The 27,842-nt window shown below is 45.3% G+C and overlaps 1 protein-coding gene and 1 non-coding gene across 4 annotated transcripts in view; both read left to right on the forward strand.

The window, feature by feature from the left end:
- The window catches only part of LOC145357125 (tetraspanin-18B-like), a 127,078-nt gene that overhangs the window by 50,117 nt on the left and 49,119 nt on the right, over positions 1-27,842 (forward strand). The gene's annotated exons all lie outside the window — the stretch shown is intronic.
- LOC145357188 (U6 spliceosomal RNA) lies at positions 5,028-5,134 on the forward strand. Its single transcript, XR_013889272.1, has one exon. It is a non-coding gene; the product is annotated as a U6 spliceosomal RNA (small nuclear RNA).

A 27,842-nucleotide genomic window follows, 5' to 3' on the forward strand; every position in this document is an offset into this window, starting at 1 on the left:
CTAGGAGAATTTCACTGTAGCTTCATTGCAGTGTTTATGTAAGCCTCACTTACGACTGATCAATAAATTTTACTTTTTTAGTGCCTAATTGGAATATTTCTTCCAAAATACACATAACCGGGTCAGTTACCCCATGAATAGTGCAGTAATGGTTTATGATATTAGATTAGTAACCTAGAAGTTGTTAGTTCAAGCTCTGTAGGAAGTTTGCACATTCTGGAACAGAAGCGTGACAGTGGGCTCGTCTATCTGCAACTCCAGTACTCCCTCACTAGGGGCAGGGTTTTCTGTGTATCTCCCACTAGCACCCCCTGTTTCCACCATCATCGCCCCACGGCATGTTCTACATTGGTTGGTAATAGGATCTTCTGCTCCTGTCGCTGCCAACATGGTTTCCATTGTTGGCAACCTCTACCGGAAGGGAACCGGTAGAATTCGAGAATCCTGTGGTGCTGGGGAGTCTCTGTGGTGCTTTGGATTATTGACTTTAAAGCACTTTGGGATGTTCTGGGAGTATGAGTAATGCTAAATGCTAAATGGGGTGGCACGGTGGCACTGTGGTTCGCACTGCTGCCTCACAGCGCCAGGGACACGGGTTCAATTCCTGGCTTGGGTCACCGTGTGTGTGGATTTTGCACATTCTCCCCATGTCTGCATGGGTTTGCCCCAGGTGCTTCTCCCACAGTCTGATAGACGTGCTGGTCGTGTGCGTTGACCCGAACAGGTGCCGGATTGTGGCGACACGGGGAATTTCACAGTAACTTCATTGCAGTGTTAATGTAAGCCTTACTTGTGATCAATAAATAAATAAATCTCAGCTGCCTTGCTTGGTACATCCTGAGTGAATGTAATTAGGCGTGAAATAAATAAATGTAAATAAGCAGCTGTTTGGTAAATAAAATTCCATCACATTGTCGTAAAACATTGAGTTTAGTTAGAGTATCACACTGACACTGAACACGGCAGGAAGGATGGAATCGTCCCGGAGAGAGAGCAGTGGGATGGTGCCAGAGCGAAAAAAATGTAGCTTGAAGGTGGAAAGGTTGGGATTCTTTTCCTTGGAACTAAGAGGACCGTAGTGGTGACTTGATTGAGGTGTGAACAATCCTGAGGGGAACAGAGAGAGTGGATGGGATAAAATTGTTCCAAAGAACAAAAAATGGTACAGCACAGGAACAGGCCCTTTGGCCCGTCAAGCCCATGCTGATTAATGATGCTCTAACTCAACTTAAAAGCAACCTTCTCCCCTGACTCAGTCCATATCCCTTTATCCCCTCCCTACCCATCCATGTTCCTCTTGTGTCTGCTTCACCACCTCCTCCGGCAGTGCGTTCCGGACTCCCACCACTCTCTGCGTGAAAAACAGCTGATGCACATCTCCCTTAAACTGTCCCCCTCTCACCTTGAACCTGTGCCCCCTTGTAATCTCCACCCTGGGAGAAAGTCTCTGACTATCTATCCTGCTTATGCCTGTCATAATTTTGTAGACCTCTCACAGGTCTCCTCTCAGCCTCCATCTTTCCCTAGTTTATTCAACCTCTCCTCATAGTCAACACCCTCGAGACCAGGAAACGTCCTGGTGAACATTCTTTGCGCTCTCTCCAAATCTTCCTCATCTCTCTGGTAGTGGGGTGACCAGAACTGCATACAATACTCCAAATGCAGTTTAACCAAGGTTTTAAATAGCAGCAGAGAATTCTAGAACCATAGATTCGGATAAGTGGCAGAAGATGCAGGGGGAATTGAAGAACATCTTTTTTATACGGAGGGTATTGGGTGTCTGGAATTCACTGCAAGAGTTGGTGTTGGAGGCAGAGATCCTAAACTCTTTTAAACAGTACCTGGATCTGCACCTTAGTTGCTGCCAGTTACAGGGTTATATGTTGGGTGTGGGATTAGACTGGGTACCTGGGTGTCCTTGGGTTGGCATGCACAAGATTGGGCAAACGACCTCCTTCAGTGCTACAACTTTTCTATGGTTCTAATCTATTGTTCAGAAAGGACTCAGCCTGGTGCTGTCACCCAAGTACCTGCAGCAAACAGATTTTCTTGCAATTGGGAGAAGATCCTGGTTTCTGGTTGGTGAGGAGCCAATTTGCAGCAAGTTTTGCAAGTGCTGTCCCTGCCTGAGTCCATTATCTCTCTCTCAAACTCTTCTTCAGCCACTTCAGCCTTTAGTTGATGCAATAGAGTTGAAAATACTAAGACAAAAAATTTTAGCAGTTGGAAAATGGACAATTTAAGAAGAAACTGTTGAATTTGAAGCTTCATGTTCCTTCTTAGCTTCATGGATCTTCTTTAAGATGCCTATTTAGGACGGAGGTGAGGAGACATTTCTTCACCCAAAGAGCAGTGAGCCTGTGGAATTCATTACCACAGGAAGTAGCTGATGCCAAAACATTGAATGTATTCAGGAGGTGGTTGGATATAGCACTTGGGGCGAATGGGATCAAAGGTTATGGGGAGAAAGCAGGATTAGGCTATTGAGTTGGATGATCAGCCATGATCGTAATGAATGGTGGAGCGGGCTTGATGGGCCAAATGGCCTCCTCCTGCTCCTATCTTCTATGTTTCTTACCTTCCAGGAGCACCACCTCAAATGGGGGCATCCACACGTTTTCCAATCACAATTTGACCTTATACCTCACTTTGGATAGTGACAAACACTCACTGTACAAACAGTTTAGCTGCAGTGAACCAGGACCAGACAGATTAGGGGAGCTGCTGGGTTAATTATAATTTAAAAAAATAATAATAAATATCCCAGTAGCCGTGGAAAAGGGACCTGATAGCTTACATTGCGCTCTGTATGGCCTCATTATGCGAGGAAAATAACAAATGGATTCACAATTTCCAATTAACTGTAATCTGTCTGTAGACTCGAAGCCTGATGCAGCGATAAGCTCTAAATGGAGCTTTATCTGCGCAGACAGATTTCATTTATGGGGCTGTCACGTTTTAGATTTTTTAAAAAAAACTTTGCCAAAAGCATTTGGAAGTGGATTATACTTCACGATGCACAACGTTTTAAAATCAAATGAATTCCCACAGGTTTTTAAAAAAATAACTGCAGGCTAATGCCAATGGGTCAGAGACACAAAGGACCCTGACATTAAATATGTATCCTGTGATGATTGGGGGTGGTGATGTAGGGGTGGGATGGGGTGAGGGGGAGACGCAGGGGATAGGGGGTTAAAATGTCCTCTTAACAAACTTTATGGTGGAGGTGATTCCACTTTTTGGAGTCTGAGAATATACCCGCAGGTCGCTGGCAAACCCTGGAATGGTATTGGAGTGGGAAAGGTGTCCTCCCATTTCCTGTCAGAGAATGAAGGAGAGAAGAGGCTCAGGGGCAGATGACTCTGGGAACAGAGCCTGGCTGTGGGGGGGTGTTTGGGGAGGTAGTGGGAAGGTGAGGGGTTGGGGGAAGGGTAAATGAATCATCGCTTCAGGACTGGAAACGATCAGGACCGGAAGAAACTAACTGACCCTGCAAATAGGGAAAGAGCGGCACAGATTAATCATTCCTTGCTCCTGAGGAAAGTTCGGAAATTAGTTGGATTAAGATGAATTTTTATTACAGCTATCGGCCTGCACGCACTTGCTGTCTGGTAAATAATGCAAGTTAGAAATTGGTATCGGAATGATTCTCATTAACCTGTTTTCAGTCTGCCTGTTGGAGAGATGTTGTATGTGAAAGGTACAATATCCAACTCAGATCACAAGGTTGTTGTACTCTGTTTAATACATTTTTACAGAAGTGGCTAAAAAAACAACATATGGGATCCTGAGCTTTAGAACAAGGCGCATGGAATACAAAAACAAGGAAGTTATGGTAAAACATTTATAAAATCTGGTTCACCCTCCACTGGATTGTTGGCCCAGATCTTCCGTCCCTCAGAGAGTTGGACCCAGAGATCACCCAAAGGATGCACTGGGAGACCCTCCCCACAGGTATCCTGACTGCACCGGAATTGTACAGGAAGCTTCAACTCTTTAATTACCCTCTGTCTGGAACCTTCCGGAACTCTGATTTAAAGTCTCTTAGCAGAACAGTTACCCAGGAAATGTTAGAAGAATCAAAACCAGTTTTAGCTCCTCAGTAACTACAGTATAGATCTCACCCTCCCACCTAGGCTACTCTCCCTGGCCAGCTGACTATATCCACCCCAGCCGCACCTCTCCCGCTCCCGACTATCCCCCCCCCCCGATCCTTGACTAACCTCCAACCCTGTCCTGACCATCCATCTAAACCTCCACCCACTGATGAATTCTCCCTGACCAACTTACCATCTTCCCAACCACCCTAGACCCCCTGTCTAATCCTACCCCACCCCCACTGCCCTACACCCCAGCACCCTATCAACCCCATCTGACCACCCTACAATCAGATCACCTTACCAACCCCACCCCGATCACCCTACACCCTAACAACTCCAATCTGACTGTCTCCCACCCCCCATCCTACCGACCCCCTCCAGAACACCTTACCCCACCTTATCATTCCACACATCCCAAGATTTGGTCTAATATGTCCAATTCTGAGCATTGCAGTTCAGGAGAGGTAGGAAAACTTTAGACAGGGTGTATCTAAACTTTACAAGAATAATTCCAGGGATGGGGGAGTTGAGTTTTGTGGATATATTGGAGAAACTGGAATTGTTCTCATTAGAAAAGAGATTTGCGAAAGGAACTCAAAATCATAAGGGTTTAGTCAGAGTGGATAGAGAGAAACTTCCCATTGGCGGAAGGATCAAGAATGAGAGGACACTGATTTAAGGTGATTGGCAATGTGAAGAAAAGCTTTTTTTTTATGTAGCAGGTGGATAGTTTCTGGAATGTAGAACCTGGTGGAAGCGGGTTCCATCATAACCTTCAAAAGTACCTGAAAAGGAAGGTTTGCAGAGCTGCCAGGAAGGGGCATGGGTGGTGGAGCAGTTCTTGCAGGGAGCTGGGATAGACATGACGGGCAGAAAGGCTGTAACGATTCTATGAGTTGATTGACTTATTTGATGAGGAGGTCTTGTGCGCTCGCTTCGACAGCACATATACTAAAATTGGAACGATACAGAGAAGATTAGCATGGCTCCTGCGCAAGGATGATACACAGATTCGTGAAGCCTTCCTGTGGTGCAGTGGGTGGCCTCTTTGCCTGTGGGTCAGAAGCTCTGGGCTCAAGTCCCACCCAAGGACTTGATGGTGGTGGAATGTGTGTTCATAGCACAGCCAATTTTGATGATCGGCAAGTAAATCCTTTCAATACACTTAACGGCTGGAAGTAAAGAGTGGGAGAGCCTGTCCTAACCCAGAAGGCAGACGGCAATGGCAAACTACTGCCATACTTTACCAAGCATAGTCACAGACCAATCCAATGGAAGTCTACAGTCACCAATACCCTTTTTTGGGGTTGGTACCTAGAGGGCATTATGGTATAGTTCAGAACTGAGATGGAAGCACTACTTTGAGATTGACTTCCTCATCAAATAAGTCAATTGAGATGGATTTCTAAGACAGATCCTAGATTTGAAAAGATCACTCCAATTTAATATGAGCAGCATTGGAAACTATTCTTCCTGCTACGCTTACCTTGCACGAGGTTTTTAGTACGACTCTCAGTCTGATGTTGAGTTCTGATCCTCCACCACCTGGTGTTTAGACCGGTTTACATAGATGATAGCTTCATAGGTCCAGCCCAAACGTGTAACTCCTTTTGCACAGGTCCCACAGTGAACAAGATTAAGTCAGCGCTGCAACCAAAGTTCTTTGAACGGGCAAAAGTCTCTGTGGGGTTAGGATCAATGGAAGGGAAGGTTGGGTTGAGTTATGGATCACCTCCTCTTTGGCTAATTCACCCATGGACTTTTGCAGGCCAGATAAGGAGAACAAAATCTCTTCTGTGATTTTACTCAGGAGCTGTTTTATTTCGTTTTTCTAATGTTCCATGAAAATCTGCAGCACTGCCAAAGCACTTTTCTGAGGATTCATTGTGTGCCTTGATTTCACATGGGTATGAGGTCATGGAGAAAGTGCCACCCCCCCCACTGCATGTCTGTGGAATCAATTATTTAATAAGGACAAAGCTTGGGAAAAAAACATTGTACTCATTGTTTGCTGCCAGAGATTTAAAAAAAACAAATAATTTCTTGTTAGACAATAAACATAACAAGAGAGCTCCTTGGGGCAGTGGGAGAACATGCCCATTTTACTCTTGGACTTCAGTTTAATTTCAGTCAAGTGAAGCTATTGGCTAAAAACTGCCATCCACATTCACGGCTGGGATCCCCCAATGCTGCTGAGAGTGTACAGAGTTTTGGCTGGAATTGCAAATTCTCTTGGCGATTGGGATTCTCCGATGCTGAGAGAGGTTTGGCTGGAATTCCGAATCACGGTTGAGATCGGAGAATCCCGCTCATTATTTCCTCGTCCTTACCACTGCTTACTGGGTGACGCTGGCTGGGCGGAGGAGGGTAACAAGATGAACTGCTGTGTTTCTCGTGCCCCACTGCGTCAAGGTTTTCCTTCAGTGTAACATCTAAAGACTATGTCCATCCATTTTTGGGTGAACTTTGTTGGACTAAAGTACTGGAAAACAACTAGGCAGCACAGTGGCACAGTGGTTAGCAGTGCTGCCCAAGGGACCCATGTTCGATTCCAGTCTCAGGTCACTGTCTGTGCGGAGGTTGTGCATTCTCGCCTTATCTGCGTGGGTTTCCTCCGGGTGTTCCGGTTTCCTCCCACACTCCAGAGATGCGCAGGTTAGATTGATTGGCCAAGCTAAATTAACTAACTTAGTGTCGGGGGAATTAACAGATTAGATATGAGGGGTTAAGGGAATAGGGCCTGTTTGGGATTGTGGTCGGTACAAACCCGATGGGGCGAATGGCCTCCTTCTGTACTGAGAACTCTATGATTCTATAAATCTCCAAGTATTTCACAATATCTCTTCTCCGACAATGATTAATTGTTCAATTCCCAACAGTAACAGAAAAGGCAAAAGTGAACAAAAACGAGCTTGGCAGTTATGAGTAGATATTATTATACTCATTTCTGTTCATATGTCATCAACACGAGAACAAAAAGGAGGCTTTTTCCATGGCGCTGAGCAAGGCAAGAGACCTGAACATTGACCTGATTAAAATCTCTCGTCAGAAAAATCTCTCGTCAGACGAACCTCAGTCAACCCTGCTGGTTCAGGGCAAATCTTAATTCTTTACCCAATCCACTTCTGACCCAAACATGAAAACTGGAAGATGGCCTTTCTCACAGCTCTCTTCCAAATCTTTTCATTTCTAGGAGCAGACCTTTCTGCTTAGAGGGGGCACAATGGCACAGTGGTTAGAGCTGCTGCCTCACAGTGCCAGGGACCTGGGTTCGATTCTCCAGCTTGGGTCACTGTCTGTGTGGAGTCTGCATGGGTTTCCTCCGGGTGCTCCGGTTTCTTCCCACAGTCTAAGAGTTGTGCTGATTAGGTGTATTGGCCATGCTAAATTCTCCCTCAGTGTACCCAAACAGGTGCCAGAGTGGGGCGACTAGGGAATTTTCACAATAACTTCATTGCAGTGTTAATGTAAGTATTTAGTAGGTTCTTTACCCAGAGGGTGGCGAGGGATTGGAATGCCCTGCCTGCTGCAGTTGTAAATGCGCCTAGTTTGGGGGCGTTTAAGAGGTCCATCGATAGGTTTATGGATGGTTTAGGTTAAGGGTCATTGCTTTTTAATTGGGCGGCGCAACATCGTGGGCCGAAGGGCCTGTTCTGTGCTGTAATGTTCTATGTTCTATGTTCTATTTGTGATCCTAATAAATAAACTTCTCTTTGTCTTAGCCTCCGACTTCTCTTTCTAATGTAACCCTTGTTCTCTCCCACTAGTTGATCAGCACTATTCCAATCATTTCTTCTCTGAGTTTCTCCTCACACTCACACATAGAAAAATCATAAATCTATCATCATTATCCCATATCTCAGTTTTTTTTTCCCACAACGTTTAAAACTATGAGGAATTCCTTACCACCTTAACTAGTCTCTTTTTCCTGCAATGATGTTACCTAACCAAACGAAGGGCTAACCATTGTTTCTTGATTTGGGGCGTCACGCTGGTTAACTCTGCTGCCTGCTACCCAGTTCCATTCCTGGCTTGGATCACTGTCTGTGTGGATTTTGCATGTTCTCCCCGTGTCTGTGTGGGTTTCCTCCCACAGTCCAAAGCTGTGTGGGTTAGGTTGATTGGCCATGCTAAATTGCCCCTTAGTGTCCTGAGGTGCGTAGGTTAGAGGGATTAGCGGGTAAATATGTAGGGATATGGGGTAGGGCCTGGGTGGGATTGTGGTCAGTGCAGACTTGATGGGCCGAAGGGCCTCTTTCTGCACTGTATGATAAAAAAAACGCTCCGGCCTACCTCACTCCACCATCCGCTCCCTTTCACACTGGCCTGGTCTTTTGAGTTCCGACTTGTTTGCAGTTTCAAGCTTGTCCAATCAGGCTTCTCACTGCATTGGCTGCTCATGGGCTCACTGGTAATTAAATTGTCAAATCCCCATCAGATTCAGCAAGTCAGAAAGACTATTATGGGATGCCTTTCACTAGCCAGCCTGTCAGCGGCCAATGTAGGGAGCAACCAGCCTCATAGCATTTTCCAAAGTTTATACGTCTGCCTGGCCTACCACGGATCCCTGGGATGTATCCAGTGGAATTCCGGGATTGTGCGGAACCCGGTTACGGAAAGCCTGCTTTAAAACAATATCATTAAAACCCATTGCTTGGTCATTAGGGTCATGCATGCAAATTGGCTGTTGTCTTTCCAGCATTACAACAGTGATAACATTGCATTGCCTTTAAAGTGCTCTGTGGCATTCTAAGGACATAGAAGACGCTAACTAAATGCAAACTTCACTTTCATGAAGTTCTGCTTTATGGTTGTCACACTCTATTTCACAATAATGTCATTCTATGAAATGTTTCAAAACATAGCTTTCGCTAAAATAATAGATAATAAATTCAGAACACCAATTTAACCCACTCATTTTGTGGGCATCCTTTGGAATGAGCTTGCAGCGAAAAGTAGACTGCATCTTTTAAGGAAGCCAATGCTTTTTCCTTTATCCCTCAACAGAATGTATATAAAAGCAAATAAAAATGTAGCTGCTACATCTTGGTAGCTACCAACCTAAAACAGTAGCCACTTTCTAAGAATCACAATAATAGGCTCTTTACACATGTAAACATGGGGTGCTTTACTGAGGGGGTGGGGGTGGGAGTGAGGATGGAGGGTGGGGGTGGTGGTGGGGATGGAGGGTGGGGGTGGGGGTGGTGGTGGGGATGGGGGGTGGTGGTGGGGGTGGGGGTGGAGGGTGGGGGTGGGGATGGAGGGTGGGGGTGGTGGTGGGGGTGGGGGTGGGGGTGGGGATGGAGGGTGGGGGTGGTGGTGGGGGTGGGGATGGAGGGTGGGGGTGGGGATGGGGATGGAGGGTGGTGGTGGGGGTGGGGATGGAGGGTGGGGGTGGGGATGGAGGGTGGGGGTGGAGGTGGTGGTGGGGGTGGGGATGGAGGGTGGGGGTGGGGGTGGGGATGGAGGGTGGGGGTGGTGGTGGGGATGGAGGGTGGGGGTGGGGGTGGGGGTGGGGGTGGGGATGGAGGGTGGGGGTGGGGGTGGGGATGGAGGGTGGGGGTGGGGGTGGGGGTGGGGATGGAGGGTGGGGGTGGGGGTGGGGATGGAGGGTGGGGGTGGGGGTGGGGGTGGGGATGGAGGGTGGGGGGAATACCGAACATAGTTTGCGATAAAGCCGTGGAAGCTGACTTCACCTTTCTCCACGCTGCAAAAATATAATTGTTGAATTCGGTGTGGCAGCATTGTAATTAAATTGTCGGGTCATTTTCAAACACCCCTGAGACTCGTGCTAGTTATGGAGACCATTATGGTAAATGTTTGTCAAATCATAACTGGTGTGAGTCAGTGTGCTGTATGTCAAGCAGCAAAGGAATCATTTTAACAGCAAGAATAAGCGTACGGTAATTTAACACTTAAATATAAATGACAGGGTAAGAAAATAGAATGGGTGCAATATTTAAATAGCAGTCACTTGTCATTGCCTTAAATGAAAAGTTGCTGTAGTTAACATACAAACATACACATTAGACGCAAGAATTGGCCTTTTCTCCCCTATAGCCTGTTCCGCGATCCAATAAGATCACACCTGATCTAATTTTAACTTCAATCTCACATTTCTGCCTATCCTCGATAACATTTAACCCCCTTTGCTGATCAAGAATCTATCTACTTCCATGGCTAAAGGAAGTTAAAGATAACATAAAGACAAAACTGAAGGCATACCACATTGCAAAGGCCAGTTGTAGGCTGAAAGATTGGGAAACTTTAAAATGTTAACAAAAGGTTACTAGAAAAGTAATACAAAGGACAAAGGTAAATTATGAAAGAAACTAGTGCAGAGTATTAAAAATAGCAAAAGCTCCTCTGGGTAAGTAAGAAGGAAGAGAATAGCTAAAGTGAATGTTGGGCCCTCGGAGGATGGGGAGTTAATAGTGGGGAACATGGAAATGGTAGCACATTGGGTGGAATTTTACCATCCCACCCACCATGGGAATTGTAGAGGGCGGGATATGGACCATGCAAAAGTCCATTGACCTCAGGCGGGAATTTCTATCAGCTTCCCTAACTATTTGCTGTACCTGCAACTAACCTTCTACAGTTCCTGCACCAGGATGCCCAGATCCCACTGCATCTCAGAGCTCCGCAATGTCTCTTAGATAATATGCTTCTTTTTTATTCATTCTGCCAACATGGACAATCCCACTCCTTCTCACATTAGAATTAACTTGCCACGTCTTTACCTATTCATCCAAACTATGTTTATCCTTTTGTCGTCTCCTTATGTTCTTTTCGTAACTTCCATTCCTATTCTATCTTTGTGTTATCAGCAAATTTAACAACCTTACCATCGGCCCTTTCATCCAAATAATTTATATAAATTATAAGGAGTTGAGGCTGCAGCACTGATCCCTCTGGCACATTTGTTACATCCTGCCAACCAGAAAATGGCCTATTTATGCTTATTCTCTGTTTCCTGTTAGCCAGCCAATCTTCTATCCATGTCAATATGTTACCCCATACCATAAGATTTGCTTTCTGCAATAGCCTGTAAACCTTATCAGTTGCCTTCTGAAAATCTAAGTACAGTACATCCAACGGTTCCCCTTTATCCACAGCATAGAACATAGAACATTACAGCACAGTTCAGGCCCTTCAGCCCTCAATGTTGTGCCAAACTATGTCTAATCCCAAGATCAAGCTATCCCCTCCCTATCATTCTGGTGTGCTCCATGTGCCTATCCAATAACTGCTTGAAAGTTCCTAAAGTGTCCGACTCCACTATCACAGCAGGCAGTGTATTCCACACCCCAACCACTCTCTGAGTAAAGAATCTACCTTGGACATCCCTCCTATATCTCCCACCATGAACCTTATAGTTATGCCCCCTAGTAACAGCTACATCCACCTGAGGAAATAGTTTCTGCACATCCACTCTATCAATCCCTCTCATCATCTTATAAACCTCTATTAAGTTGCCTGTCATCCTCCAAGCCCCAGCTCCCTCAACCTTTCCTCATAAGACCTACCCTCCAAACCAGGTAGCATCCTGGTAAATCTCCTCTGCACTCTCTCCAATGCTTCCACATCCTTCTTATAGTGAGGTAACCAGAACTGAACACAATATTCCAAATGTGGTCTCACCAACGTCCAGTATATTTGCAGCATAACCCCATGGCTCTTAAACTCAAACCCCCTGTTAATAAACACTAACACACTATCAGCCTTCTTCATGGCTCTATCCACTTGAATGGCAACCTTCAGAGATCTGTGGATATACTACTTCTCCAAAGAACTTCAATAAATTGGTTAAGTATGATTTTCCTTTCACTAAATCATATTGATTCTGCTATTTGTCTTGAATTTTTCTAAGTGCCCTGTTATAACATTGTTAAAGTTAAAGTTGATTTAGTAGTCACAAATGGGCTTGCATTACCATTGCAAGGAAGTTACTGTGAAAATCCCCTAGCCACCACACTCCAGCGCTCATTCGGGTACACTGAGGGTGAACTTAGCATGGCCAATGCACCTAATCAGCATGTCTTTTGGACTGTGGGAGGAAACCGGAGCAAACCCACACAGACATGGGGAGAATGTGCAAACTCTGCGCAGACAATGACCCAAGCTGGGAATTGAATCTGGGTCCCTGGCACTGTGAGGGCTAACCACTGTGCCACCATTTTCCCTATGACAAATGTTAAAGTCAACTGGCCTATAGCTTTCTCCTTCCTATCTCCCTCCCTTTTGAATAAAGGAGTTAAATTTGCTATTTTCCAATCCAATGGAACTGTCCCCAAACCTAGGGAGTTTTGGAAAATTAAAACAGCCCATCAACTATCTCACATTGCTTCTTTTAAGACCCTGGGATGAAATCCAGCAAGATCCAAGGACTTGTCAATCCATAATTCCAACAATTTGCTAAATACCAGATCTGGTTGAGTATAGGGTAGCTGGGGGCAAGAGACTATTGCATCCTTTAAAGGGTAGAAAAGATAAGCATTTGAAATAGGGAAAGATACAGGGCTATGGGGAAGATCAGAGCCATGAGATTGTTGGCAGTTTGGATTACCCCAGAGCAAAGAGCCAACACAAACATTTTGGGCAGAATGGCCTCTTCCTCTGATGGCCTTTGAAATTCCAATCGCTTTATACTCACCCAGAAATAATATATTTTTAACAGTTAAGTTTAAAGTTTAAGTTTTTTTATTAGTGTTGCAAGCAGGTTTACATTAACACTGCAATGAAGTTACTGTGAAAATCCCCTAGTTGCCACACTCAGGAGCCTGTTCAGGCATGCTGAGGGAGAATTTAACATGGCCAATGCACCCAACCAGCACCCACCCTTTTGAATAAAGGAATTACGTTGTGGAATTTTTGAGAGCATTGAACCCTTGGTGGGCACAGTTCCTTGGGCACCCTCCAATATGCCAAATGTGGGAGAAAACCCACACGGGGAGAATGTGCAAACTCCACACAGAAAATGACCCAAGCCGGGAATCGAACCCGGGTTCCTGGCGGATGTGAGACAGCAGTGCTAACCACTGTGCCACTGTGCTAATATTGCTGATTAAGAATGATGAATGACAGTTTCATGCTGAACTTAAAGCCACCAAGAATTAGTTTGAGGCATCTCCAACCTCAGTCCATGGGGAACACAATGCCAGCAGAAAGAGGAGGCCTTCATTCTATCAGCCTTGGTGAACAGAGACCCAAGTTCTAGATATTAAAAGACAGTTCAATAAATTGCTTGGTCCCTAACAGATGATAGAAATGTTCCCAATGTGATCTGTGGTGCTATTACACACACGGCCAGAGAATATAGGGTTGCAGCAAAAGCCATTAATTCTCCAGGAACACTAGTACAAGGTTTCTATTTGCTCCTTGCAATATATGACATTGCAACCTTTAATATTCCCTTTTTGTGGATAGTCATCAGTGTGCCAGATACCAGTGCAATAAAGTGGGAAGTTTAACCATTTATATTTTTCCAGGAAATGTTCTTTATTCTTGAGAGCATTGAACCCTTGGTGGGCACAGTTCTTTGGGCACCCTCCAATATGCCAACTGGACATTTTAGTGTTTGAATCATTGAACAGGAACCATTTCCCCTCTTTGCAGCCAAAACTCAGTAGGTCAATTGTAAAACCCTTACTGTCAATTTCAGCTTGACTCAGCACAGTGCTGGGCCCATTGTGATCTGTATGAAGCTCCATTGGTAGTAAATAACAGGCCATAGGCTAGCACGATGGATAGAAGAGCCTCTTTCTGTGCATTAAAACTCTATTTGCCCAATTTTACCATTGCGTTGCGCCCGTTTTCGGGCGCAAAATCTTGGTAAAGTTGGGAGTAGCGTGATCCGTGCCCTCCTCCGCGCTGGTTCCCCCTTTAGCAAGGTCTGAAAATGGCTGCGATGTATACGAGTGCTCCAGTTAATGAGGAGGTAGATACCTAGCGTCCGACAGCTCTCTGTTTTAGATTGGTGGAAGGGCAGGGGGGAGGGAAGGTGGGAAGGGGGGGTCTGCTGCCACTCTGCCTGAGATCGGTCTGGGCGGCAACGGTATGGGGGGACAAGGGGGTGAGTAACGTTGTGGGGTTGGGGCAATGTCTGTGGGGGCCGGGGGAGACATTATCCGCCCAGGAGCATTGCAGCAGGGGAGCCGCATTCTATCTTTTTTTTCTGCACATGCGCAGTTGGAGGGGCTGATCGGAGCTGCAGGATTTCGGGTGCGTTAAGCCCCACCCACAGGCTTGTGCAGCGCGATTCGGAATCGCTGATATTTTTGCAGTCAGAGTGCGTATGGGAGAGCCTGAGAATGGGTCTAAAAATCGGATCTGAAACACTCCCAGTTTCAAATCCGCTCAGCATTTAGAATCCAAATGGCACAAGAGGGTCTGACTCTTTCCCTGTTAATGCCGTTTGGGAACTTTGTATAGGAAGAATATTGAGCATTGCCCTTTCACTGTTTGTGCAGCAGGTCAGTGCAGCATTGGGCAAATAGGTGGCAAAGCATTGTGCCAACATAACTTTTTATTTAAATTAAGGGTATTGAGAAACAAGATTAGTTCTAAGTGTTGAAGGAAAGGATTTGTACTTTACATATGTCCTATCAATTTACGTAATGCGACTACCATCATGGCAAATTTACATCTGCAGCCAATTTCAGTCGTCAATCAGTTGTAAAATAAGACAGAACATTTCACAAAACACAAAAATATCACAGCAGGACAACGAGCTCCCAAGATTATAAAGTGAGGAACTGAATTGTCCAGACGGACTGAGCCATTTGGTAGTGAGTTTATTGCAGGTAGCTTTCACAACAGTTGAGGAACCATGTATTTATTTATTTTGTTTATTAGTGTCACAAGTAGGCTTACATTAACATTGCAATGAAGTTACTGTGAAAATCCCCTAGTTGCCACTGTCTGGCGCCTTTTTGCATACATTGAGGGAGAATTTAGCATGGCTAATCCATCTAACCAGCACGTCTTTCAGACTGGGAGGAAACCGGAGCACCCGGAGGAAACCCACGCAGACACGGGGAGAATGTGCAAACCCCACACAGACAGTGACCCAAGCTGGGGATCAAACCTGAGTCCCTGGCGCTGTGGGCAGCAGTGCTAACCACTGTACCACCATGCCGCCCCTACTCAAGATACTCAAGAAGAGATGCCCACATGCCACAAGACCTGGACAATATTTATGCTTGGGCTGAGAAATGGATTTATGCTTCGTGTAACTTAAGTTCCAGGCAATGGTCATCTCCAACTAAAGAGAATGTAACCATCTGCCCTAATAGCTCAATGGCATTGCCATTGTTAATTACAGCACCTTGCGCAGACACCATTGACCAGAAACTTCACTGGACCAGCCACGCATATAATGTGGCTACAAGAGCACATCAGAGGCTGGAAATTCTGCAATGAGTAACTCACTTCCTGACTCCCCAAAGCCTAGCTACAAGGCACAAATCCTGAGTGTGGGAGCTGACTCTCTGCACTTGCCCCAAGACTCTCAGCTGGAAGATTGTGTATAGTTCTGTGCGCCACACTACAGGAAGGATGTGAATGCATTGGAGAGAGAGCAGAAGGGGCTGGAAGAATGGTTCCAGGGATGGGAAACTTCAGTTGGGAGGATAGATTGGAGAGATGGGACTGTTCTTCTTGGAGAGAAGAAGGCTAAGAAGAGATTTGATAGAGATGTTCAAAATCATGATCGGACCGGACAGTGTGGATTGGGAGAAACTGTTCCCATGTGTAAAATGATCAAGAGCAAATGGGCACAGATTTAAAGTGATTTAATTTGATTTATTATTGTCACATGTGTTAACATACAGTGAAAAGTATTGATTCTTGCACGCTATACAGACAAAACATACCATTCATAGAGAAGGAAAGGAGAGAGCGCGGAATGTAGTATTACAGTCATAGCTAGGGTGTAGAGAAAGATCAACTGAATGCAAAGGAAGTCCATTCAATAGTCTGACAGCAGCAGGGAAGAAGCTGTTCTTGAGTCAGTTGGTACGTGACCTCAGACTTTTGTATCTTTTTCCTGATGGAAGAAGGTGAAAGAGAGAATGTCCGGGGTGCATGGAGTCCTTAATTATGCTGCCTGCTTTGCTGGGGGAGTGGGAAGTGTAGACAGAGTCAATGGATGGGAGGCTGGTTTGTGTGATGGATTGGGCTACGTTCACAACTTTTGTAGTTCCTTGTGGTCTTGGGCAGAGCAGGAGTCCATACCAAGCTGTGATACAACCAGAAAGAATGCTTTCTATGGTGCACCTGTAAAAGTTGGTGAAAGTTTTAGCTGACATGCCAAATTTCCTTAGTCTTCTGAGAAAGTAGAGGAGTTGGTACAGTTTCTTAACTATAGTGTTGGCATGGGGGGAACCAGGACACCTATAAACTTGAAGCTCTCAACCCTTCCTACTCCATCCAGTTAAATAATTTACAAAAGAAGCAAATGTGATGTGAGAAAAAGCTTCTCACGCAGCGAGTGGTTTGGGTCTGGAAATCACTGCCTGGAAATGTGGTGGATACAGATTTAATTGATGTATTCAGGAGCACATTAGGTGATTATTTGAATGTCAACAGTGTGCAGGGGTGCGGAGAAAAGGCTGGGGAATGACACTAAGTCACAATGTTTGTTTGGAGAGCCTGTGCAGACACAATGGGCCACGTGGTGTCCTCCTGCATGATAACAGTTCTCTGATTCTGTGATCCTGAGCGCAGCTGCAACAATACTCAAGAAGCTCGGTGCTATCTGGAAAAGTAACCCGCGTACAGCTAACCCACCCACCACTTTAACCATTCACTCCCTCCACCACCAAAGCACAATGACATGTACCATCTACAAGATGCACTGCAGTAATTCACCAAGGCACCATCCATAGCACCTTTCAAACCTATACCACCTAGAAGAACGGGAGTCAACAGATTCATGGGAATACCACACTTTCAAATATTTCTCCAAGTCATACACCATGCTGACTTGGAACAACACCATCGTTCCTTCACTGTCACTGTGTTAAAATCCTGGAACTCCATCCCTAAAAGCACTGTAGGTGTACCTACGCCATGTAGACTGCAGCAGTTCAAGAATGAAGATCACCACCACCTTCCCGTGGGCAATTAGGGATGGGCAATAAATGCTGGCCTTGCCAGAGACACCCACCTCCCACAATAGAAACATGTTTGCCTATTCTCCTGAGGGACTTATGCTTAGCTTAAGCACTGAACAGGCTCCGTTCAGCTTCTTTTGAATGGCTGGTGGTCTAATGGGAGTGTTGGAGGCCACCAACACAAAAGAAAGCCTTTCCGTTTTAACCTAACTTGACTAAGTTAAGGGGCAGGGGCGTATTTGAGACTTGCCCCTCCCTACATCGTTCTCCATCGTGTCACGGAGGCTATCTGAGAAAGTGCCGTAGCCAACTTAAATTGGCGGGAAGCCAATTGGCAAGCTGTGTCTGAACTGTAGCTTGATGGAGTTATGTTGGTAAGGCCCATGGAAATAATTAGGACATTCCTGAAGCCCCCGGCACTGGTATCAGCCATTTTGGGTCTGCAATCAGACCTAAACCAATTTCTTGCTTAGAAAACCCAAAGACTCAACAGGCCATTGGAGTAAGGACCCCTGTATTCATTTTGAGGCAGATTGGAAGCTTTGATGGGGATCCAGCAATATCACATGGAATCCTGGAAGAAATATTACTTCCTGATTTGAGGCTGAATGTACAGCAGCAAATGTGGTGCATACCTGCATGACACATAACTCCAATATTTAAAGGACTAATCCCAAAGCTTGAATTTGGTGAAGGTGTCCAATTTGGTAAAGAGAAAGCAATTACAGAATCTGGACTCAGGACAAGTGTAGGCCGCACCCCATTTTATTGGCGTCTCGCTTGATGCACTGAGAGGGGGCTGAGATTTATCAATAAGAGTTACCCTTACCCAGCAGACAGAGGAAGAAGTCTGATCTGCCAGAAAGATGGCTTTGTTGGAGATGGTCCAGGAGAGAAGTGCTTTAATGACTGAACCAGGGCAGGAAAGGTAAATACATTTGGACACTCACCTATCTCCCATTGTATACATAGCACTCCCTCCCCCAAAACCCTGCTTACTCAATCTTATCATGCCTCACATTGCAAGCACACCCATTTTTCTCTTTTCTTCTTTATCCGTTGTACCAACAGATTTAATCATCAGAAAAGATGGCCACACACACATTTCTTCTTATTCATTCATAAGACATGACTGGCTATTTATTGCCCATCACCAGTTGCTGTGGCTCTGGAGTCACGTGTAGGCCAGACCAGGTAAGGACGGCAGATTTCCTTCCCTGAAAGACATTAGTGAACCAGATGGGTTTTCCAACAATCGACAATGGTTTCATGGCCATCAGTAGATTCTTAATTCCAGATAATTTTAATGGAATTCAAATTCCACCAACTGCCGTGGTGGGATTCGAACCTGGGTCTGCAGAACATTAGCTGAGTTTCTGGATTGATAGTTTAGTGATAATACCACAATGCATCTATCAATCCTCCCAGTCACCCTGATCCTTTAGCAAGTTCATGCCTATCCTTGATAACCACCTTTGTTAATCCATTGGATTCACTGGGTGAACTCAGTTCTCTGCAGTTGCACATTGGTCAGTTCTTCACCCCATTGTAGGAGACTAGAACACAAGGCAGAGATGGAGAACTGGACGTGATCTTCTACAGATCTCACAGCTGGCAACTGTGGAGGAGGAAGCACTGGATATCAGTGAGAGCTCAGTGTCACTGGCCATCAGAGGTGGGGAGATGGGAATGATACAGGTGGGAGGCAATGGCTCCCCCCTTAGCTCCATCATTGGACACATAAAAGTGATAGATTTAAGCCGGATTCTCCAGCCATTCACTCCCCGTCACTGCTTCCAGTGAGGACAGAGAACTTGGCGCTCAACCAAAGCTCCGTTCACTGCAGCGGGACTGGAGAATGGCCACAGTGAGCGCCATTGGAGAATATGGCCCACATTCTTTTGAGCCAGGTTTCCATCTGGGATCTTCCCATCTAGTGGTAACATCAACTGGGATCGTAACAATGTGCAATCAACAGGATGTTTCTGGGCACATTTCCGGAAAGAATCATGAAGGTTAAACATTGAGTTGTTGACCACGTTCACGGCCACTGGTAATACATCACAGAGGCTGCAGATGTCCCCCTGATGGGACCACCTCAGCCTCTGGAAGGAATGCTCTTCTGTGGGGGTCTGCTGAATATTTACCTGGACGCTTGATGCTGTGGTTAGTGCCTGAGCTCCAGGTCTCTCCCCTGCTCCCTTCTCTGCTCGCCCCTTGTGGGTGTCTGAGACTCACTGATGGGGCAGCATTGGGAAGTGGCTGCTATTCTTCAATATTCGATACTCTCTGGTAAGAGATCTCAGAATTAAATCTTGCATTATTTTTGCTCGATCTGGTCGGCAGGTTTCACAGCAGGTCAACGGGCCTTGTAATCCAATTGCTTAAACAAGGGTTGTTTCTGATTAATTTCAGGCTGTTGCTGCTTTGAAAATGTAGCACGTTAACCCAGTTAAATTTCACTTCAAACAGATGACCGAGAGATCCTTCTGATTTGTTACAGAGCCCAATCCATCACGTCTGCACAACCTAAAGATTGATCCTAGGAATTTTATAGTTGGTATGGCTCACTAACCCATGTTCAGGTCTTTTGTTAATTCAAAGAAGCAATTTATTTGAGTTTGGAGCCACAGGTTTAGCTTTGTTGAACCAAAACTATTCAGTCCAACGAGCTTTACAATGATTAGGCAGCTCCACTTTTGACCCCATTTCCCAATGGATCAATTATGGCTTTCTTCTCGTTATACATGCTGGAAAGGATATTATTAAAGAGATTGTGTACGGATCATTAGAGTCTGAATAGCTGGTCAGTGGGACTATGCACAGCCGTACATCACAGGAGACAGGAGAGCCAGACAGCAGGTCTGACAGTACAGGTGCTGTAAATCACAGCTTGGCTGCATTCTGATCTTGTTAAAAGTGCAATGGCTTCAGGGAATAGAAATCTGATAGCTTTTATGGGGTGAATAACATACCGCAAGGGATGAATTGTCCTGTGCTTAACTGTAGAGGGTTAGATGTTTCCCGGAGTCATGAGACACAGGGAGAGTCTATTCGGCCATTGAGCCTGTGTTATCTCTGAAACAGCTTCCCATTCCCCCTTTGTTTCCCCATGGGGTCAGTGAGGGGTTTTCCTTGGTTGCTTATCAGATGAAATGCCATCGGAATGTGTAACTCCAGAGTGTGCGTGGTGCCACCCAATATCAGAACCAAATGCAGAGGTAGGTGAGACGCAGCCTTTCATTTATACGATATGGAGATGCCGGCACTGGATTGGGGTGGGCACAGTAAGAACTCTCACAACAGCTGGTTAAAGTCCAACAGGTTTATTTGGAATCACGAGCTTTCGGAGTGCCGCCCCTTCGTCAGGTGAGTGGAGACTTGGGTTCACAAACACGGCATATATAGACAGAGGCACAATTGCGAGATAATGGTTGGAATGCGAGTCTTTACAGGTAATCAAGTCTTTCCAGGTACAGACAGTGCGAGTGACGAGAGGGATAATCAGAGGTTAAAGAGGTGTGAATTGTCTCAAGCCAGGGCAGTGAGTAGGATTTTGCAAGTCCAAATGGTGGGGGTTACAGATAGTGTGACATGAGCCCAAGATCCCAGTTGAGACCGTCCTCATGTATGCAAAACTTGGCGATCAATTTCTGCTCAGTGATTCTGTGTTGTCGTATGTGTGACAATTCACACCTCTTTAACCTGTGATTATCCCTCTCGTCACTCGCACTGTCTGTACCTGGAAAGACTTGATTACCTGTAAAGACTCGCATTCCAACCATTATCTTGCAATTGTGTCTCTGTCTATATATGCCGTGTTTGTGAAACCTTCCTCTCCACTCACCTGATGAAGGAGCAACGCTCCGAAAACTCGTAATACCAAATAAACCTGTTGGACTTTAACCTGATGATATGAGACTACTTACTGTCCTCATTTATATACCAAATTATCAATGTACTTGTGAGATTATTCACTGCTCCGACACTCATTGTCTCTTGTGTTGTAAAATCCCAAGTTAGAGCAGCTTAAATCATGAGGTGATAAGATGAATGGAAGTGGAGAATCCCTGTGCGAATCTTAAGTCAAACCGGGAAATGTACTGGAAGAAGCAGGATGCAGGGAAAAAAGTTAGAGACCATGTAGAATTATAATATATCCATTTATAATATATTTGCATGCGGAGAGAATGACTTCATTCCATTTGTATATTATAAAGCTAAGGTGCCACATGCCTCTTCCTGGCCATTTTTATAGACCCGCATGGGAATGTTTTATACTATCTCATCCCCTTCCAACTGAAAATCTGTAATTACATTCCCTTAATTACTTTTCTTTCTGAGCACCGGCTCAGTTGAGTAGTGGATTGAATTCATTCGTCATTCTGTGGTGAATAAAATGAGTAGCTAGTCTAAGTTATGGGGGGATGGGGAATGGAAGATCTGACTGCGGGGATTGTGTCTGGGAATTTGTCGCTACCTCAACCTTCCAGTGTTCCTGACCATTGGCGATAGAAGTGGTTATAGGTGACACCTTATGGTGCCGTAGAGTGCTGAATAGATGGAACTCTTCTCTAATTACTGTGCTTTTTATAGAGCGTCTGAAACCTGTTTGTCTCAGACAATTCAACTTGTATCCTTAAACCCAAATCATTCGCTATTTTTCTCTTCTTCTGTGCCGAAGAAGTTAACTTGAAATTGACAAGACAAATGGATTATTGAAAACGGCCGCTTAAATTTATTGCAATATTTTGTACTTGTACTTCCAGTTAGAAAGCATTTTTCTTCAATTGGCTTCTGTCCAATTAGAATTCTGGGCTTTCTAAATAATAAGACAATCAATCTCTATACCAAATCTTAGACAGCGGTGAATTGATTTGGTGGAACCAAAGTTTCTTCTCTCCCTTTTGCCAGCTCTAAGAACCATTCTCATAGAATCATAGAATCCCAACAGTGCTGAAGGCGCCATTTGGCCCATCAAGTCTGCATTGACTCTCTGACACAGAATCTTATCCAGTTCTTCTTCCCTACCCTATTCCCATAACTCCATGCATTTACCATGGCTTATCCACTTAACCAACACATCTTGGGACACTAAGGTGCAATTTAGCATGGCCAATCCACGCAACCTATGCATCTTTGGAGTGGGAAAGAATCTGGAGCACCCGGAGGAAACCCACACAGACATAGGGAGAATGTGCAAACTCCACATGGACAGTGACCCAAGGCTGGAATTGAATCTGGGTCCCTGGAGCTGTGAGGCAATAGAGCTAATCACTGTGCCACCGTGCCGCCCTTCTGGAAATAAGTCTGAGCAGTTTCAGCTCAGTTTTTAGAAAGGGAAAAGAAAGACTTTCATTTATATAGCACCTTTCACAGACACCAGACATTTCCGGTCATTTTATAGCCAATGAAGTATGAATGAGGTGTAATCACTATTGTGGAATAGTAAAACTGGCTGCCAATTTTTGCCCAACAAACACCACAAATATCCTTGTGATAATGACTAAATAACTTATTTTTTATGTGATGCTGATCAGGAGTTAAATATTGGCCCAGGCACCAAGGATAACTCCGTTCCTCTGCACCCACCAAAACAGGTAGATCGTTAAGAAAGCCGACCAACGCCTCTACTTTATCAGAGGAAGAAGAAAATTTGGTGTATTAGCTACGACTCTCACCAACTTTTACAGATGCGCCATAGAAAGCATTCCTTCTGGTTGTATCACAGCTTGGTATGGGCTCCTGCTCTGCCCAAGACCACGAGGAACTACAAAAGGTTATGAATGAAGCCCAATCCATCACACAAACCAGCCTCTCATCCATTGACTCTGTCTACACTTCCCGCTGCCTTGGCAAAGCAGCCAGCATAATTAAGGACCCCATGCATCCGGACATTCTCTCTTCCACCTTCTCCCTTCGGGAAAAAGATACAAAAGTCTGAAGACATCTACCAACCGACTCAAGAACAGCTTCTTCCCTGCTGCTGTCAGGCTATTGAATAGACTTACCTTGCATTAAGTTGATCTTTCTCTACACCCTAGCAATGATTGTAACACTACATTCTGCACTCTCTCGTTTCCTTCTCTATGAACGGTATGCTTTGTCTGTACAGTGTGCAAGAAGCAATACTTTTTACTGTATGTTAATACATGTGACAATAATAAATCAAATCAAAATCAAATCAGAAATCAGATATGAAGCTGTCATGCCTGCTGCTGGGATATCTGGCACAGATGTGCATAATGTTCAGCTGATGGTCACACACCAACTGCACGTTGATGCAATGGAAATCCTTTCTGTTCATGAATCTTCCCTGGATTCTTCACTGGGGCCTTGAGGGGGATGTGTGTGCAGTCTGTAACCCCTGTACATTTGGCATCCTTGCATTGGCCGGGCTTCATACTGCAGTCCGGGCTTCCTGCTGGGCCTGGTCCAGGTTAAATTTAATATACTGGCCAGCCCGGGCATAGAGGGCATCCGTAACCTCCTTCACACACCGTGGACGGATGATTGGGAAATGCCATGAAGGTCTCCACTGGCGCTCTGGCAGCTCGCAGTGGCATAAAAGTTTAAGGCGGGCGTAAGCTCCACAGCCACTGGGAGTGGGTGCCCCACCCGAGGTGCCAGGTCCTGCAACAAATGGCACAGGAGTTGCACTGTCTCCATTCGGAGCAGAGCTGTTGGCGGCACGCGACGTCTGATGGTTGACCAAAGGACATGGCGCGTGGAACTGCTGGGGTCTCCGCTCCCACCTTCTCCTGCACCCCACTCAGGGCAAATGGCAGCCACACTCTGCCTCTGGCGACTGTCTCCCTCTTTCCTGTGAGTGATAAGGCCTGGGCCTCCTGTGCCCAAAACTCTTCCTCCTGTTCCTCCTCCTCAGCTCCAGCAGCAGCCAAAAGAACAGCAAGATCGATTGGTTACACCGCAAAAGCCATCTTGTCAATCTGAATTTTGTGGGGTGGGGGGAGATTTGGGGAAGGGGGGAGACAGATGGAGAGGATAAAAAACTCTGCTCACCCCCAGCCCAGCAGCACACACTCCCCATACACCACCCCCCCCCATCACAGACAGTGATAAAGTGCCCAGTGGGCACTGCCATGCTGACCACCCCCCCCGGTCACCCAGGACCGATTCCCCGGGCATGGCCCCGTTGACGGGGGCTGTGGTTGATTCTCATTGGCGAGAGGCCTGGCTGATGAGGGGGGGAAGAGTCCAGAAGGCCGGAAATGGCCGTGTGGCCCTGTTTACGTCATTTAAATGATGAATATTTAAATCGCCTTCACACCCAGAACAGGTGGGAAGCCAATCGCGCTGGCAAAACGGTGCCGGAAATGGCTTTTTGTGCAGGATCAGTTCACGCCCCCGTGTGAAAGCCTCGCGTCCAGCGCATCGGCTGGCACAGTGGGTCAGAACGATCGCGGTAGCAATATTAATAATATCGATGGGCCGAGTGACCTAATTCTGCTCCTATGTCTTATGATCTTATGGTTTAAACAATGATGCAGTGAGAAACATTCCCAGAAATATGAATTAAGCCCTTTTAGTTTGAAATTGGTCTGATCTAATTGGAGATCTGACACAGCAAAGGACAGAAAGTAAAAAGAAATAACCTTTTGGTGTATTTTTCAAAATAGACTTAAATACAATTCTGGATAATATGTGCAGTGTCCTGATTTGAGCTCCTTTAAACCATTTAGCCAGTGCTGTCCAATGGCCTGGGTCTGTAATAATGGGTAAACTCGCTGTTGTAGATTGACCAAGCAGTGTAGAAAGTTCAATATCAGCCTATGTTGATCTTTCTACTCATCATCGTTACTCAGAGATTAGATGTGGTTCAATGGAATCACTCTCTCCTTGTTGGCAGAAGCTGATGAGGTCAAGCCTCACTCCGCAGACTCAAGTATATAACCTAGGCTGACATTCCAGAACTGCTGCACTGTCCGAGATTCGATCTGGGAGTTATTGAAAGTGGTGGCAGATACTTCAACTTGACATAGTGGCCAGGAATCTCTCCCACTCTTAACCACATGCCTTTGGCATTTGTTGGAAGGATGTTCAGCTTGATACTCCACCCATTTGACCGCGTTATTAACTCACCTTCCTCAGCCATCAAGTCCTGGGGTGGGACTCAATGTGGAGATACCGGCATTGGACCGGGGTAAATACTGTAAGAAGTCTCACAACACCAGGTTAAAGTCCAAAATAAATCTGTTGGAAATAAACCTGTTGGACTTTAACCTGGTATTGTGAGACTTCTTACTGTGGGACTCGAACCTAGAGCTTCTGACTCAAAGGTAGGGATACCAGTACTGTGGCACATGAACCCCAGATGTGTGTGTTAAGAGCACGATTAGCTATGGACTGTGAAACCTACTGTGGTTTGAATAGCTTGCTGTCATCAGTGACTAAACTGACAGTGGAATAAATGCCAACTGACTGTGATATCTGTGGGCTATCTTGCACGTCTCCAAGAATAAGGAGAGGAGAAAGACGGTAAAAACATTATTTTCCCTGGCGCAGAAGTGACAAGGATTTAGATGATGTTCTGATTGAGAACAGTTAATTCAGCACAGGCCAGGAGCTGTATGCCAGATTGCAACACTTTGTAATGATGCAATAACCAGCCGTGGTGCTGAAGGGGAGGCGATGGGTGGAGTAGGGACGGAGGAAGAGCTATCATGCTCTCAATTCTCATAAATAAAGCTTTGTTTGAATTGGAACTGAATTGAATAGAATCATTAAACACAGCTGGAGAAACAAAGTCACTAGAGGAAAGCAAGAACTGTCCTGGGATGGTTTGCAAACACTTTCAATACGACCAAGCTGTGTGTGATCCTTACATTGGATCAGACTGAAATTGTAAAATTTTATTTTGAATTTTGTGATACGGCGATTCAAAACTCAAATGTTCAGAATTAGTTAAACAATCCGTGGGCAAAATTGGCTCATGTTGGTTTCAAACAAGAACAGCTCTGGATAAACTGAGTAGACAAATGTTATCATTAGACCACACTGAAGATTCTGCGTAACTTCTACAAGACCAGCAAAGCATCAGGATTACTTTGGCAATTCCCAGAAGTGAAAACATTACAACTGTATTTTTTAAAAATATGTTTGTGGGACATGAGAATCGCTGGCTGGCCAGTATTTATTGCCCATCCTTAGTTGCCCTTGAGAAGGTGGTGGTGAGCTGCCTTCATGAAACTTTGCAGTCCACAGTTGACCCACAGTACCGTTAGGGAGGGAATTCCAGGATTTTGACCCAGTGACTGTTAACGGCCGATATATTTCTAAGTCAGGATGGTGAGTGGTTTGGAGAGGAATTTGCAGGTGGTGGTGCTCCCATGTATCTGCTGCCCTTGTCCTTCTGGAAGTGGTGGTGGGTTTGGAAGGTGCTGTCTTAGTGAGTTGCTGCAGTGCATTTTGTGAATTGTACACACTGCTGCTACTGAGCGTCGGTGGTGGAGGGAATGGATGTTTGTAGATATCAAGTGGGCTGCTTTATCCTGGATGGTGTCAAGCTTTTTGAATGTTGTTGGAGCTGCACCCATCCAGGGCAAGAGGGGAGCATTCTGAACATCAGCACAGAGGGAGGAACGGTCTACCTGAGCTATCAGGCCCAATTTTTTCAAGAACTTCCAATCTATCCTTTTGGGTGAGTTACCTCTTTTACTAAATGTCCTTTGGGCCAATTCAAGTAACCCATCATCACCTCAAAGAGCAGACTACAAAACTCTGGAATATTCCTCCATCCCTATATAAACACGGCCCAGCCCTGGTTCACCCAGCTGTTACATTTTCAGACAATAGAACGAGGTACAACATTTGAAGAAAGTGTGGAGAACAAGAAGTTAGTTTTGTGCAGAGAGAGACTTCCATCATAACATTAAGCTGTCTTTTCTTGTTTAAATCTGTTTATTGAAGCTGATGTGCTGTCCCAGAAGATTCTTTCTTTTTATACTTCAGATTTCCAACAATTCCACTTCATTCTCTTTTATTTAACCTCTGAAGTATTTTTGATATTCTGGTCGACTCCCTTCTAATTTGTTGCCAAATAACATTCGGACAAACTCCTCCCCAGCGATTTCAAGGCAGCCAATGTTTTCTGTCTGGAATTATATATGTGTTCTGTGAGCAAAGTATTCTAATTGAAAATAAGTTATCGCTGAGGGGGAGAAAGGGTCAGCTCAAGAGGAGAGGGTAGTTAGTAAATCTCTCCCAGGATGGTGCAAAGCTTTGGGAATATTAGTCCTGCGTACTGCCGACTGTGTGATTTATATGTTTGTCTTTTAAGAGAAACAGGGGCAGAACTTAGAAAAGAAAATACATCCCTTCCTCCCAATTTACCTGCCCCAATAACGTCAATTCACACTTCTTTAGTTTGTCATATCCTGTGTTTTCCCTGGAAAATCCTTCCCTAAATCCATATTATTGAGTCCTTCCTTTTTAAAAGAGAAACTTGGGTAACCCGGGGTTAGCTGCTCTACAGATGTTGGCTGGAAGGAGATATTTTTTGGGGTGTCCCTCAGACAGGGTCTTGTTTTCTGCTGATCACAGCTAACGCGATGAGTTGTGAAAGACGCAACGCAGTGAAAGACATTCTTTATTTGGCCAACAG

The sequence above is a fragment of the Carcharhinus amblyrhynchos genome, chromosome 22 (assembly GCF_965287045.1).
Source record: "Carcharhinus amblyrhynchos chromosome 22, sCarAmb.v2.hapA, whole genome shotgun sequence".
NCBI lineage: Eukaryota > Metazoa > Chordata > Chondrichthyes > Carcharhiniformes > Carcharhinidae > Carcharhinus > Carcharhinus amblyrhynchos.